We start from the raw sequence: 13,997 nt of genomic DNA, 5'->3' as shown, positions 1-13,997 counted from the left end.
GACCTAGAAGATGCAGTGAGCCACTTAAAAAAAATCTTTCTTAGATATATTAAATGCACATGCCCCTATTAGAACCATCAGAGTAAAATCAAACTATGCCCCCTGGCTAAGCAGAGACACAAGGGACCTTCTGAAAACTAGAGATAAAGCTTGGGAACTATGGCATAAGACTAACACAATAGTTTCTAAACAACAGTGTCAAGAACTTAGAAATAAGGCAAAATAAATAAATAAAACAGGATAAAATACATATCAAAACACATATCAAAACAACCCTCAAAAATTCTGGCCAACTATAAACTCAATCCTTCACCCAGGAAAATCTACTACACCAACGCCAAACATCCACAATAATTCCGATAGCATAGCTACCATTTTAACAAACATTTTACTGCATGTATAATTGCCCTTTCCAAACAGCAAACCTCTACTCCTGATACCAAACCAGCCAAGTCTACAGCTAGCAATGCCTCATTCTGTTTCTCCCCATTTCCTACAGCCACTATAAAAAAACTACTCTAGAAACTAAAACCTGCTACACTTGCTATAGACAACTTACCCAGTGAATACCTCAAAATTGCAGCTGAATCTATAGCCTTCCCAGTATCAATCCTTATAAATAGATCCAGTCTGAAAAACAAGGTCCCTCAACTGTGGAAAATTTCTCATGTAATCCCACTTCATAAAGAGGACCCTCCACAGAACTGACAAACTATCTGCCAACTGCTATTCTTTCACCTCTTTCTAAGCTACTCAAAATATGTATTCATCTCCAGGTCATGAAATTCTTACTAACAACCTTCTCGCAAACACTCAGCATGGGTTTCACCCATCACATAGTACCACTACAGTGCTCTTATCATTCACTAATACTGTAAACTATTACAGGAATAACAACAACTTTGTATCTGCCATCTTTCTAGACCTATCAAGAGCTTTTGATATGGTCTCCCATTCCAAAACTAATAGATGTGCTAACTGAACTATCCTTCTCACCATCTGCCACAGCATGGTTTCATAACTATTTATCTGGTAGTCAACAATCTGTTCTATGGCAGGGTGATCTATCTCCACACCTTCCTTTATCCATTGGTGTCCCCCAATGATCTATCTTGGGCCTTCTCCTTTTCTCCCTCTTTACTAATAATCTACACACAGCTACTCCATGTCGTTCTATAATACAGTATGCAGATGATTCAACACTTATCTGAGCTGCCACTTCTCTATCAACTCTTCATTCTCAAACACAGGAATCTTTCACTTCTGTTGAAACATGGTTAGCCAATGCTCATCTAATCCTGAACCCAAACAAAACTAAATTATTACTCTTCCAACCTAACAAGACATATATCTCATGCCCAACATTTAACATAATAGCCAAAGACAATAATGTGATATCTCTGAGAACCCATACAAAGCTTCTTGAAGTGGAAATAGACAATACCCTAAAATATGACTTGCATGTCTCCCTAACTATAAAAAAGTCCATAAAAAAATTTAGAAGTCTATATAGGCACAAAAGGTTCCTGACCACAATGGACAAAATTACATTAGCACAAGCCCATCTGCTCTCCACTCTACTATATGCTTCTCCAATTTTAACTAATCTAAGGAAAACTGACTTATCTAAGCTAGAAGCATGTTATAATAAAATTGCTAAGTTTGCATCTGACTGCCCATATAGAACACATCATTGTAGAGCTTTAAGGATACTAGACTGGCTTGAGCTTCCCAACATTATTCTTTACAACTAACTCTCTCTAACTCACCAAATTGTAACACAATCAACTAGAACCCCTGCACTACAAAATCTCATCCTTCCTTACAGTTCCAGCAAACCACTTTACTCTAACAATAAGAACTTACTCACCGTCTCCAAAGCCAACAACACTGCAGGAGATTCTTTATTTTCCAACTATATATCTCGTATATGGAACTCCCTTCCTAAATCCATTCTCTCAATCTCATCCACTAACCACTTTAAGCCATAACTTAAAGCTTATCTAAAAAATAAGTGGCTATGTTCCTGTACTAACACCTCATGAGTACTCTGATTTCCACAGCTGTAGCATAGACTAGATTCAGGCATGCTGACTGTAGCTTTGTTTGTATAACTTGAGCACTAATCCAGGCTATCTTTTTTGGAGAAGGTTCCCCTGCACCCTAGTGGCAGGAGTGTGCAGTTAGAACTTGTCTGACTGAAGACTGCTGGAACAGGGCTCAGTTTTGAGCTTTTTTAGTGGTTAATTGGGCAATTTGTTTAAATGTTTGCTAGTTTTCTATTGTTATATAAAAAAAAATGCACTTTATTCTTCTGCTTTTACTGTATTTGTGTTTCTTCCTACTTTATTGCATTTATTCTGCTGCATTTATTACTGCTTGTTAGTAGCCTGATTAAATTGTAACTGTTACTCTAAGCCTTTGGTTGAAGCACTTGGGCTTAAGTCCAGTTGTTTTACATTAAGAAGGTTTGTGGTCTGCACTGTTGTGGCATGACAGGTAGCTTACATCCTTCTAAGTTGGGAGTTGCTGACTGAAGGTTTAGTGTCTGTTATTCTAAGAGTGTATTAGTTCTAGTTTAAGCACTTGGGCTTCGGGACAGTTATTTTACATCAAGAAGATGTGGTCTGCACTCTTGTGGTAGGAGAGGGTAGATTCTGCTCTTCTGAGCTGGGAGTTTCTGGTTAAAGGCTTGTTTTACCTGCTTATTTGAACTGTTTCTTTCTGAAATTGGTACACCTTGCTTGCTGTAGCATAGACTAAATTCAGACCTGCTGAATCTAGCTTTGTTTGTATAACATGAGCACTAATCCAGACCATGTTTTTTTGAAGAAGGGTCCCCTGCACCCTAGTGACAGGAGCATGCAGTTAGAACTTGTCTGATCGATGACTGCTGGAACAGGGCTTAGTTTTTAGCTTTTTATTGGTTAATTTGTTTAAATCAGTTTGCTCATTTGCTACTGTTATATTATAAAAAAATACACTTTATGCATCGCCGCTTAGCTGAAGTTAAACTATTCCTGGCGCCATAATGTCTGCTCTTCAAATTTTCCCTTAGAACTAGCCACTTTTTTAGTTTTAGCACTCACATCTGTTTCTTTGAGCTCAGCACTTGTTCAGAACTCGTTGTAAGCACTAAATAAGCTACAAATTACTGCAGCACTCATCTTTCCTCACTTGTCTAGAGGAAAACAGTTTTTAATACTTAATAAAAAAGCACCTGTCCAGGCATGTCTAAGGGTCAGCTCCCAGTGTTTTCTCCTGTCTACCTGATGAATCTGGGCATCTTGGGGCAATGCAGCAATTGTCTCATGTAAACAGACAACCCGCTCTTCTACCACCCAACACTACAACCTGTGAGAGATGCACTTATATAGCCAAACTGGAAGCAAAGCTGTCTTCACCCAAGACTGGACTAGACAGTCAAGAGGAGAAGGTAAACACTTGCACCATGCCACACTCATCACATAGTCCCTCAAAACGTGCACCACCAAAATGCACACATAGCAACACAGAACACACACCTACATTCACTGAGGCTCTCAATAAAAATCTGCTCAAGCAACAGAGACCTCCAAAGAAAAAACGCATGCAACCTCCACCCCCCCAACACAACCCAAATGACACATAGCCCACAAACTCAGTGTGCCACTCAACCACAGCCCATAAGGCATAACAACGTACCCAACACTCTAGTCATAGGTGACTCTATAGTCTTGCACACTGATGTTCCACTCACCAGGCTAAACAAGGAGAAAGTTAATGTCAGCTGCCTGTTGGGTGCCAGGATCTGCCACATAACACACGCATTCAGGTCACTCCACAACAAGTACAAATATGACTCTGTCACTGTCCTTGTTGGTGTGAATGACCTGAGACATACCTCCCTGGACTACATGAAAAGAGACATGGAGAAGCTGTCTGATCTTATAGCCCAGGCAGGTATGACCCTAGCCCTGAGTAGCAATCCTGCCATCACCCAGAATGATACCACAGTACAAGGACAAAATGATTGACGTCAACAATTGACTAAGCTTCTTATGTCATTCTAAGGGGATCCAGTATCTGTCTGCCTGAGATGACATGATCGACAGACCACGATGCTTTGCCAGAGATGGCCTGCACTGGTCGCCCATGAGATTCTGGATACTGGCTAAGGCTCATCCCACCCCCATAGTACCTTTTTAGGCAAGGTTCAAATGACAAATTCACCACCATAACAGGTACAAGCAAACAAAATCTGAGGGTAATGCTACTCAATGCTAGAAGTCTAAACCTCAAAATGCATTCACTCAAGGCACTCCTTAAAATGGGGAACATCGATATCTGTGCAGTGACAGAGACCTGGTTCAAGGCTCCAGAGAGCACCGCTGCATTACCAGGCTATAATTCATACCACACCTTTCGGCCACCTAACCTGGACTGAAACACTAAAGGTGGAGGCATGTCCATATTCATTAAGGATATCCACACCTCCAGGCTAGTCGCTCAGTATAATGCATACAAGATTATCCAAGTGCAACTAACTCTGGCCAAGACTGCAATCTAAATTGTAACTTGCTACATATCCCCTACCATGCCCCAGGATTCCCACTCCTCATTTCTTGATACACTGTAAAATATTAGGGTATAACCCAACACCCTAATAATGCGTGATTTCAACTACCCCACCATTAACTGGGAAAACTACTCATGTACCAACTCTTTTGCTCAATGTTTTCTGGAATTCATAAATTCCAGCACCTTGGATCAACTTATCCACACCCCCACCAGGGGTAGCAATATCCTAGACCTGGTCATTACCAACATGGGCGACCGGTGTTCCACACCAGAGGTCAGTTCCTCATTGGTCAGATCCAACCACAAACTAATCAGCCTAGACACCCACATCCTGCCCCCACCCCATTAGAGAAACCACCGTAAAATATTTCTCCAAAGCCAACTTCACACTTCTTAAGACAGAAGTGGCAAACTTCACAACACCCATGCAGACAGACAATAGAGGTACGACTGCTGAATCCTACACAAATGCACTTTATAAGCACTTACACGAGTGCATGGATTGTGCTATCCCTAATAGAACCAAGATGCTATCCTCCAAAAAAAGGAAGCCAATCTGGTGGTCCCCTGTTATATAAACACACTCTACAACAGAAGAAAGAAACTGTTGCAAAAAAGAGTAAAATACCATTACCTGAAGAACTCCCTAGTTAGCCTCAGTAAGAAGCTGAGATCCCTCCAAAGCTAGTTATGAAAACAAAATCGTCACTGATTCTAAAGGCAACCACAAAACATTCTATAGCTATGTCAAGAATCTCAATGGCAACACTCAGATCTGCTCTGAGTTACAACACAATGGCACTAAATATACAGAACCAACTGATATTGCCAACATCCTGGCAGATAAGTTCAGTGCTAACTTTAACCCCCACCCCCTAAAGGGCCCATCTCTATACCGGAAGAATGCAAAGTTCCTGTAATCATCGCTGCACAGGTAAAAAACACACTCTCCAAAGCCAAGAACACAGCATCTATGAGACCTAACAACATCCCAGGCTGCATTCTACATGAACTACAGAATGAACTGGCACTCCACCTAAGCACCATGTTTAATCATAGCCTCACCTCAGGCTTTGTGCCCACTGAATGGCACACAGTGATGGTTACCCCACTTCACAAAGGGGGAGCCACCATGGACCCCAAAAACTACTGCCCCATTAGCCTAATGAGCCTGGTCTGCAAGGCCATGGAATGTATCATCATGGAACTTATAAACAAAGACATTGGTAATTTCCAAACTCTAGACCCCACCCAGTTCAGATTTGCAAAAAGGCAGATCATGTCTCCTAAACCTGAATGATTTCTTTGAAGCAGTCACCAAAGTCATAGATGAGGGTAAGGTAGTTCACACAGCCTATCTAGTTCTCGCCAAGGCTTTTGACACCATCCCCTACTCTGGAATTATAGATAAACTCATTAAACTAGGTATAAATCCTTATGTCACAAGATGGGTTGCCAAATGGCTCACTGACAGAACCCACACTGTGAAAGTAGCAGACTCCAAATCCGACTTCAGACCAGTGACAAGTGGATTACCACAGGGTTCAGTCCTGGGTCCTCTCCTGTTTGGTATCTACTTTTCTGAAGTACAGGCTAACACAGAAGGTCTTTGGCTAATGAAGTTTGCAGATGACTGCAAACTAGCAGCCATAACTGAAACTCCTAACGATGTGGACATCCTACAAAAGGGCCTCACTGAGACAGATGCCTGGTGTCAAAGCCATGGCCTCAAGCTCAATGCCAAAAAGTGCATTGTCATCCCCTTTGGTAACAACTCTGCACCCATGAGCTACCACATAGATGGTAGTCTACATAACACCAAAAGTGTGATAAGAGACCTTGGGACACAGGTAGACAGTAGTCTCTCCTTTGATAATCACATCGCTACAGTAGTCAGGAAATCCTTCTGCGTGGCAGACCTCATCACAAAAGGTTTCTCATTAAGGAAAAAAGAGGTCATTGTTCCCCTCTACTCATCACTCATTAGACCCATTATAGAGTACAATGCACCTTTTGATATGTACCTCACTAGACATCTACAACAACTGGAAAGGCTGCAGAAATATCTCACAAAGAGGATTTCCGGCCTCAAACAGATGCCCTATGCAGACCATCTCAAAAAACTCCAGCTTTACTCCGTCGCATATCATCTACTAAGAGGCAATCTCTGCTTAACATACAAAACTATGTCAAACCCAGAGCTGCTGGACATGCTCCACTTAAACAAATCCCAATCCCTCCGAGCTACATGCTCTAGGGACCTAAACCTTGTCACCACAATAAACAGAACATGCTGGAGGGATAGATTCCGGTCCCAGAGACTTCCCATACTCTGGAACAAACTACCTATGTATATCAAACAAAGCTCCTCATTAGCACTCTTCAAGAAAAATCTTGATGACTGGATGGGAACTAGGAAATTCACCCCAGGGATCACCTCTGTGGCTCTGCTTGACAGGGGCACAGGAAAATAATTTTCTTGGGTGGCGAAAGCCAAGATACCTTTTGGCTAAGCTTGTATAGGCCCTAGGGCTGATAGCCTATATCCTACCTATGAACCTATGAACCTATGATACATCACAGTATACCCAAAACATATCCAATTTCTCCCCCAGTGTTTAATCCTTTTTTCCTATCAACTTGTCTTAACCTTATATCTTGACATGTCATACCTACAAATAGTACTAGCTATGTTCAAAGCCTAGGTTTTGTTGTCAAGATTTAAAAAATTTGTATGTTCTTATGTATACTACATTTGTTTACTTTATACTTTACTGATTATTGTAATGTGTGCATAAAAAGTTACTGTTACTCTTGGAGCTTTTCTCCCCGGGCCTCCACTGAAAAAGGACCCATGTCCAGTCAGACTTCCCCGGTAAACAAATATTAAATAAATAAACATAAATAAAATACTTGTGCCAATTTTAAAAGGTGATAATGATACATCTTCAGATCATTCCCTTATTACATATGAAATGAGTGGTACCTCAGTAAACAATTTTTCCAAGGCATTTTTGAACAACTTTTCTATCAGTTTCATGGAAACGTTGACTGAGAGGCTGCTGCAGTATATAAAAGTGCCCAAATGGATGGATAAGGAGACCCTGCAGATAATGGAGGTCTATGTATGTATGTATGCATATATAATACAATGCAAGGATGTGGACACACCAGAGAAATTTCACCCATATCAGTGTGTGAAACTTGATTGCCATTCAGGACTGGTGATCAGATTCACTACAGTTATAATGACCTCATCAGAAAGAATGGGAGCAACTACTCTAGAGGATCGTTGAGGTTAGCCAACGGAATCTGGATTTCTACAGTAAGTGCCATATTCCACATTTTAACACATATAACATACATGTATTATGACTTTCGGCTTTTCCCAGTTAGGGGTCGCCACAGTGGAACTCTGGTCTGCTAATGATTGGCAGTGAATTTTTACGATGTCAAGTTGCCAGCGCGACAACCAACCTTCAAAGAAGGCACACCCACATACGCAAGCACCTACCTGCATGTTTTTAAATTCACTCAACCACGGGGAGGACATGCAGACTCTGTACAGAAGGCGCTCCAGCTGAGAATTGAATTGGAGGACCTCTTGCTGTGAGGCGACAACGTTAACCCCTGCACCACCATGGCAAGTACTGATCATATATTTTGGGAAAGGATTTGTGATTCCAAAGTCTTCACAGTATATTCAAGAAGATGTAATGGTGTCTGCTGTGGGTATTGTAAAGGGGTGCATACATATTAATAATGCTCAGACTGTTGTTATAGTGATATTGTATATGTTCTCTATTAATTACCATCATTAAGTTTTTTGTAATGCAGAACACAAATGAGTATTGCACCATTAATAGTTTCATGAGTGCACAGTCTGAGGTTATGTGCAGATAAGTAAGGCCTAAAATGCATGTATACAGGAATGTATTTGTCACAGCATTCCTTATTCATGAATGCATGTGTTTGAGAAATTTTTTATACATTGGTATATAGCAAGAGTCCCTAATACATCTTGGAGTAACTTGTATTGTTGATCAACTGGTTAATCAGTGCAATGAGTGAAACTGAGTGACTGTAAGTTCAAAACCTCCCAAAGCTTTTTTAAATAATGCTCATATGCATTCATTTCTTTGCATTAATTCAACAACTGTGATATTGCTGTATGGATAGGTGCTGCAGTACTAAAATGTGTGCATGTTTTATTGTCGGAGTGCATTAACGCCTACAGTTCGTAGGCTGTGGATGATTACACATTTCTCTTATTCACAACACTTTGAGTGTATTCCATGTTATTCAGTTTAGTAAGAAGGATCTCATTGTCTTTCAGTTGCATTACTTATGGAAATACTTAACTGACTAACCTCAATGTGAAATGTTCAGTAATGACTGTAAACATGCAATACTTACTAGCTGAATTAGGGATATGTGAGCAGTGCAAGTTGGCAGGCATTAAATATGACTGGGTTTTCTAACTACACTTGTCTTAAATCAAATGAGCATATGGAATCCCAAAAATGTAGTAGAGCTAAAGCAGTAGCAATCTAAGTACAACCAGTTATCATATCATTGATGTTTTTTTTGCTTTTGAGTTCTTTTCCCTCATTAGTCCTTTTGTTTATGTAATGCCCACATTTTGCTATGTTAGATATTTATGCAGGTTTTGTGCAAAACGAACATCTTTAAGGACATCTTTGCATTGTAGCATATACTCTATATAGGCCACAGATGACTAAGCATGTTGGTGTCTGCAAGGTCTTCCAAACTTGTAATTATGTAATGCCTGAATAGTAAGGTATCATACTCTTTATCAAACATATCACAGGTCAACATACGCCATTTACTTTTTTTGGGAACTACTGTGTGTGCATATATACGTGTGTGTGTGTGTGTGTGTGTGTGTGTGTGTGTGTGTGTGTGTGTGTGTGTGTGTGTGTGTGTGTGTGTGTGTGTATATATATATATATATATATATATATATATATATAGGTTTACTATATATATATATATATATATATATATATATATATATGTATGTATATATAGGTTTACTATCAAAATGTCGCTAGACAAAATAATTCCCACTCAGAACACCAATGAGAAGTATGAAAAAAAAAATTCAACAAATCACAATGTCTAATCAGCTGAATGAAATCAGCAGATTCAACATTAAAATCGAACACATCACATGATGTCTGTGTAGGAGCACAGTTAAACTAAACTCCTACACCTCACATCAAGTTTTTGCAGGGGAGCAAGCCCCCCTGCACCCCCCACAACCACTGCTAACTATATATTCCAACTCAGAGATCGGACTACAGTGAGGAAAGAGAGAGAGAGATAGATTATATATTGAGATAGATACAGATATATAGATATATGTGTAGATGTATGCATTTTCCCAGAACTCTCTGTGTATATACATACATATATTCATAGAGTAGTACTAAGCTAACTGTCCTTGCAAGCCATTTTAAGCCTAGCCAATTATTCCTTGTGAGACTCAAACTCCGCATATATATATATATATATATATATATATATATATATATATATATATATGGGTCTACTTCAATTCATTGAATCCCATTTCGTTGAACTTTCATTTCACTGAAAGTTCATTACATCGACAAGCATTTTAGGTGGGGGGCTTCACCCCCCCCACCCCCCCTATTATATATATCAACTCCAGGGTCGCAAAACATTGGGGAAGGGGCAAATGCTTGTCGATGTAATGAACTTTCAGTGAAATGAAAGTTCAACGAAATGGGATTCAATGAATTGAAGTAGACCTATATATATACATATATATATATATATATATATATATATACACATACATATACACACACATATATATATATATATATATATATATATATATATATATATATATATATATATATATATATATATACACCTATATGCATACATATAGCAGTATATGTGTAATGGAAATATACATATAGACATATGTCAACGTTTGTGTTTGCCTATTTGTTTACATGCATATTTGTGCTGTTACTTATGTAACTTATGTCTTAGTACTACTTCTCATATATTAAGGTGGAGTACACGGTGCTTTACTACATGCAATCACCAGCCCTTGCTGTCCGTATACCATAAACTGTATTGTTCATATTCTGAAGTAAGTGCAAGCAATAAACCTTTGATGTCAGCTCTAATGTCCTTGCCATATACCAAACCAAATTATAGAGTTGTTGGTGCAGAAAGTATATTGTTTTTGCATTTTATTTTGATAACAAGGATGGCCCTGTGGATTTTTTTTTTCTCAGAGATGAAAATGACTGCCATGATAGGATGAAAGACCAAACCCAAAATGCCTCACTTTCTAAATGAATATATAAACTACTGTATTTTCATGATAAATGCATCAGTTAAAGTTTCTTACTTCCTATAAAGGCAATTTGTCAACTAGTCCTTTTATGTTGAACACGACAGTGAAAATTAACAATGATTATGTAGTAGTCAAGCCACAATGCAAATAAGTATCTCTTCCTCCCAAAAGGTAAGTTTTTTTTTTTTACCTTATTTGTAATGTGTTGTTATATGTAAATTGCTGCTTAATACTGATTATAATTTTGCATGTGGGGTTATAGAAAGAACTGATTAAACAAAGCAAAAGAAGTCAAAAGCACGCTATTAACTTTATTTTTTGCAAAATCATTTCTAACTATAAAACGAGGCATATAATGGGAAATCATAGCAGTTGTAAAACAAAGATGCTTCGAAAAGTAAAAAATTGAGTTTAACCTTATTTTGTTGTACAATCCACTGAGCCCACTGGTGATCATTGCAGGCTTCATATCATACAGCAGGACTTCAGCACATTGTACCTGCCATGTATTTTGTATTGAACATTCCCTGAGTACAAATTATCACCTCTGACATTATTGTTTGCCTCACAGATACTATATGGCACAGGGTACTGGACAGATATAAAGTTACATAAGACAGCATCCTTTTATGCTTTATATATATATATATATATATATATATATATATATATATATATTTTTTTTTTTTTTTTTCTATTTGCTAGTTAGCTGGTGTAGTAGACTAAGGAGTGATTGAAGCAGAAGGACTAGAAGTAGCTGAAAGTGTGAGGAAGGAGCAGATGGAGAGAAAAAGAAGATTCTATAGGTGAATGTAAGGATAATGATGTGATTTGGAAAGTGGGGGATATTAGTCAGTTATGGTGAGTGGGTGACAGGCTAGAGAAGGGTTTTTAGAAAGATGAAAGAGAAGTAGTTGAAGGGTAGGAAGATGTGTGGAATTATGGTTTACTGCAGGGGTACTTATCCAGGATTAGTGCAGGGGCAGAGCCAGAGATTCTGCAGGTGTGACTTAGCTTCTGTTTAAAATGTCTGACATGTTCTATTTTTAGAGAGGTAGGTATGGTGTTCCATGCTTTGGTGACATAGATTAAAACTAGGCTTTCACTAGATACATTTTTGGATTTAATGACATGGAATAGCAGTATTTGGGTTGAGTGAAGTAGTCTGTTTAGTTTGCATGGCTGGATTAGAGTTGACAGAGATGAACAGTTTATAAATTTATAGATGTGATTATATGTATTCACAAGATAAGAGTAAGATATTATGTGGTGTAGTTTGATCCAGTTTATTTCTTTGAATACTAGGCAGTGGTGGGAGTTTTGTGAACAATTTACTGAAACTTTGTTATTTTGCGATAGCATTGTTCAGTCTTCAGGAGCTGAGAGATGTGTAAGTTGGCGAAAATATGGGCTGCTTAGAGAAGTGTTGGGAGAACTAGGGTAGAGGATAAGTGTTTTCTGGTTTGGCCAGTGAGGAATTGCATCCATATTTAACTCCTGTTTCATAGACACCATTACTAAATTGATACGAGCTTCAAACTCTGTAAGTGCACCTGACCCCGCTACCTCCCCTAAACAAAACAAGCCTTTCTCTCTAAATCCAGTACCCACAAGTCATATAAAACATTTGCTTCTCAAACTGAAACCCTGCTTCTTGTTTGCTGACAACCTTCCTCCACTCTTCATTAAGACAGCTGCCAACCTCTAACCTTTCCCATTTCCATTCTTATCAACCACTCTATAACTGAATCCAAAGAAGAAACAATTCTATATTTTGCCCATTCATGAAAGAGGTAACACCACTGCACTTTTCAGCTATAGACCAATAGCAATCCTGTCCCCTCTCTCAAAAATCCTGGAGAAATATGTATATAAATAAATCCTGGACTATCTAATTGAAGAAAACTTACTTACCTCAATTCAGCATGACTTCTGTTCCAACCACAGTGTATCTACAGCCCTTATTTCTTTCACTAACTCTATTTCATCAGCTAGAGACAACAGCAAACTCTTTTCCTGTCCCTTCCTAGATCTATCCAAAGTGTTCGACACAGTCTCCTACCCCCTGCTCCTTTCTAAATTCTCAGACCTAAATCACTCTAGCTCAACTATCTCCTGGTTTGCTAGTTACCTCTCCAACAGACAACAATCAGTTAAATGGCTTTCCTCACTATCCTCTCTTTGCCCCATCAAGGTGGGGGTTCCTCAAGGATCAATACTAGGTCCCTTATTGTTCAAACATTTTCACTAATCTACTGTACACTTCCTGTCCACGATCTTCTCACCTACAATATGCTAATGACACTTATCACCACCTCTGATAACCTCTCAAATCTGTACACCCTCAGTCAATTATCCTTCAAATCTACTGAAGACTGGTTTACCAATAATCAGCTAATCTTAAATCCAAGAAAGGCCAAACTCTTGCTCTTTCTTCCCAAATTCCTCAACCATCTAAAACCCTTTTTTTCTATCTCATCCCTTAACAATACTATAATCACAGTTGAATCACATGCTAAGCTTCTGGGAGTCACCATAGATGATCAGCTCAAGTTTGACTTACATGTGCACAACTGCATTATAAAAAAAACATCAAAAATTAGGTCTGCTTTACAGAAATAAAAAATTCCTAACTAATTAGTCCTGAATCACTCTTTCTCATGCCTACCTTCACCCTAGTCTCTTCTAGAGCTCACAAATCCTCACCAGCCTCCAGGCCTGTCTCTTAACTAAACTCGAAACCACCTATAATAAAGTTGCCTGATTTGCTGCTAACGAAACATATAAATCCCACCACTGTCAGTCTCTCAGGACCCTAAACTGGTTAGAATTTCCCCACCAACTACTTCTCTCCCAACCATTGATCATACATTCCATCCTCTACAAACCCTCCTTCTGTCTAGACTCTAGACATATCCTCACTTGTATCCATACACCCCTTCCAGGACACTCAGAAGCACTGATCAAAATCTACTAGCAATTTACAAACCAAAAAGAACAATAGGACAAAATCTCTATAGTTACTGTCCTTCCCTCTCATGGAACAAGCTTCTTCTAGCTATTAGAAATGTTG

Source organism: Protopterus annectens, chromosome 8.part0, assembly GCF_019279795.1.
Source record: "Protopterus annectens isolate FY-2018-M chromosome 8.part0, PAN1.0, whole genome shotgun sequence".
Classification (NCBI taxonomy): domain Eukaryota; kingdom Metazoa; phylum Chordata; order Ceratodontiformes; family Protopteridae; genus Protopterus; species Protopterus annectens.
The sequence above is the reverse complement of the archived record's forward strand: the minus strand, read 5'-3'. Positions refer to the sequence as shown.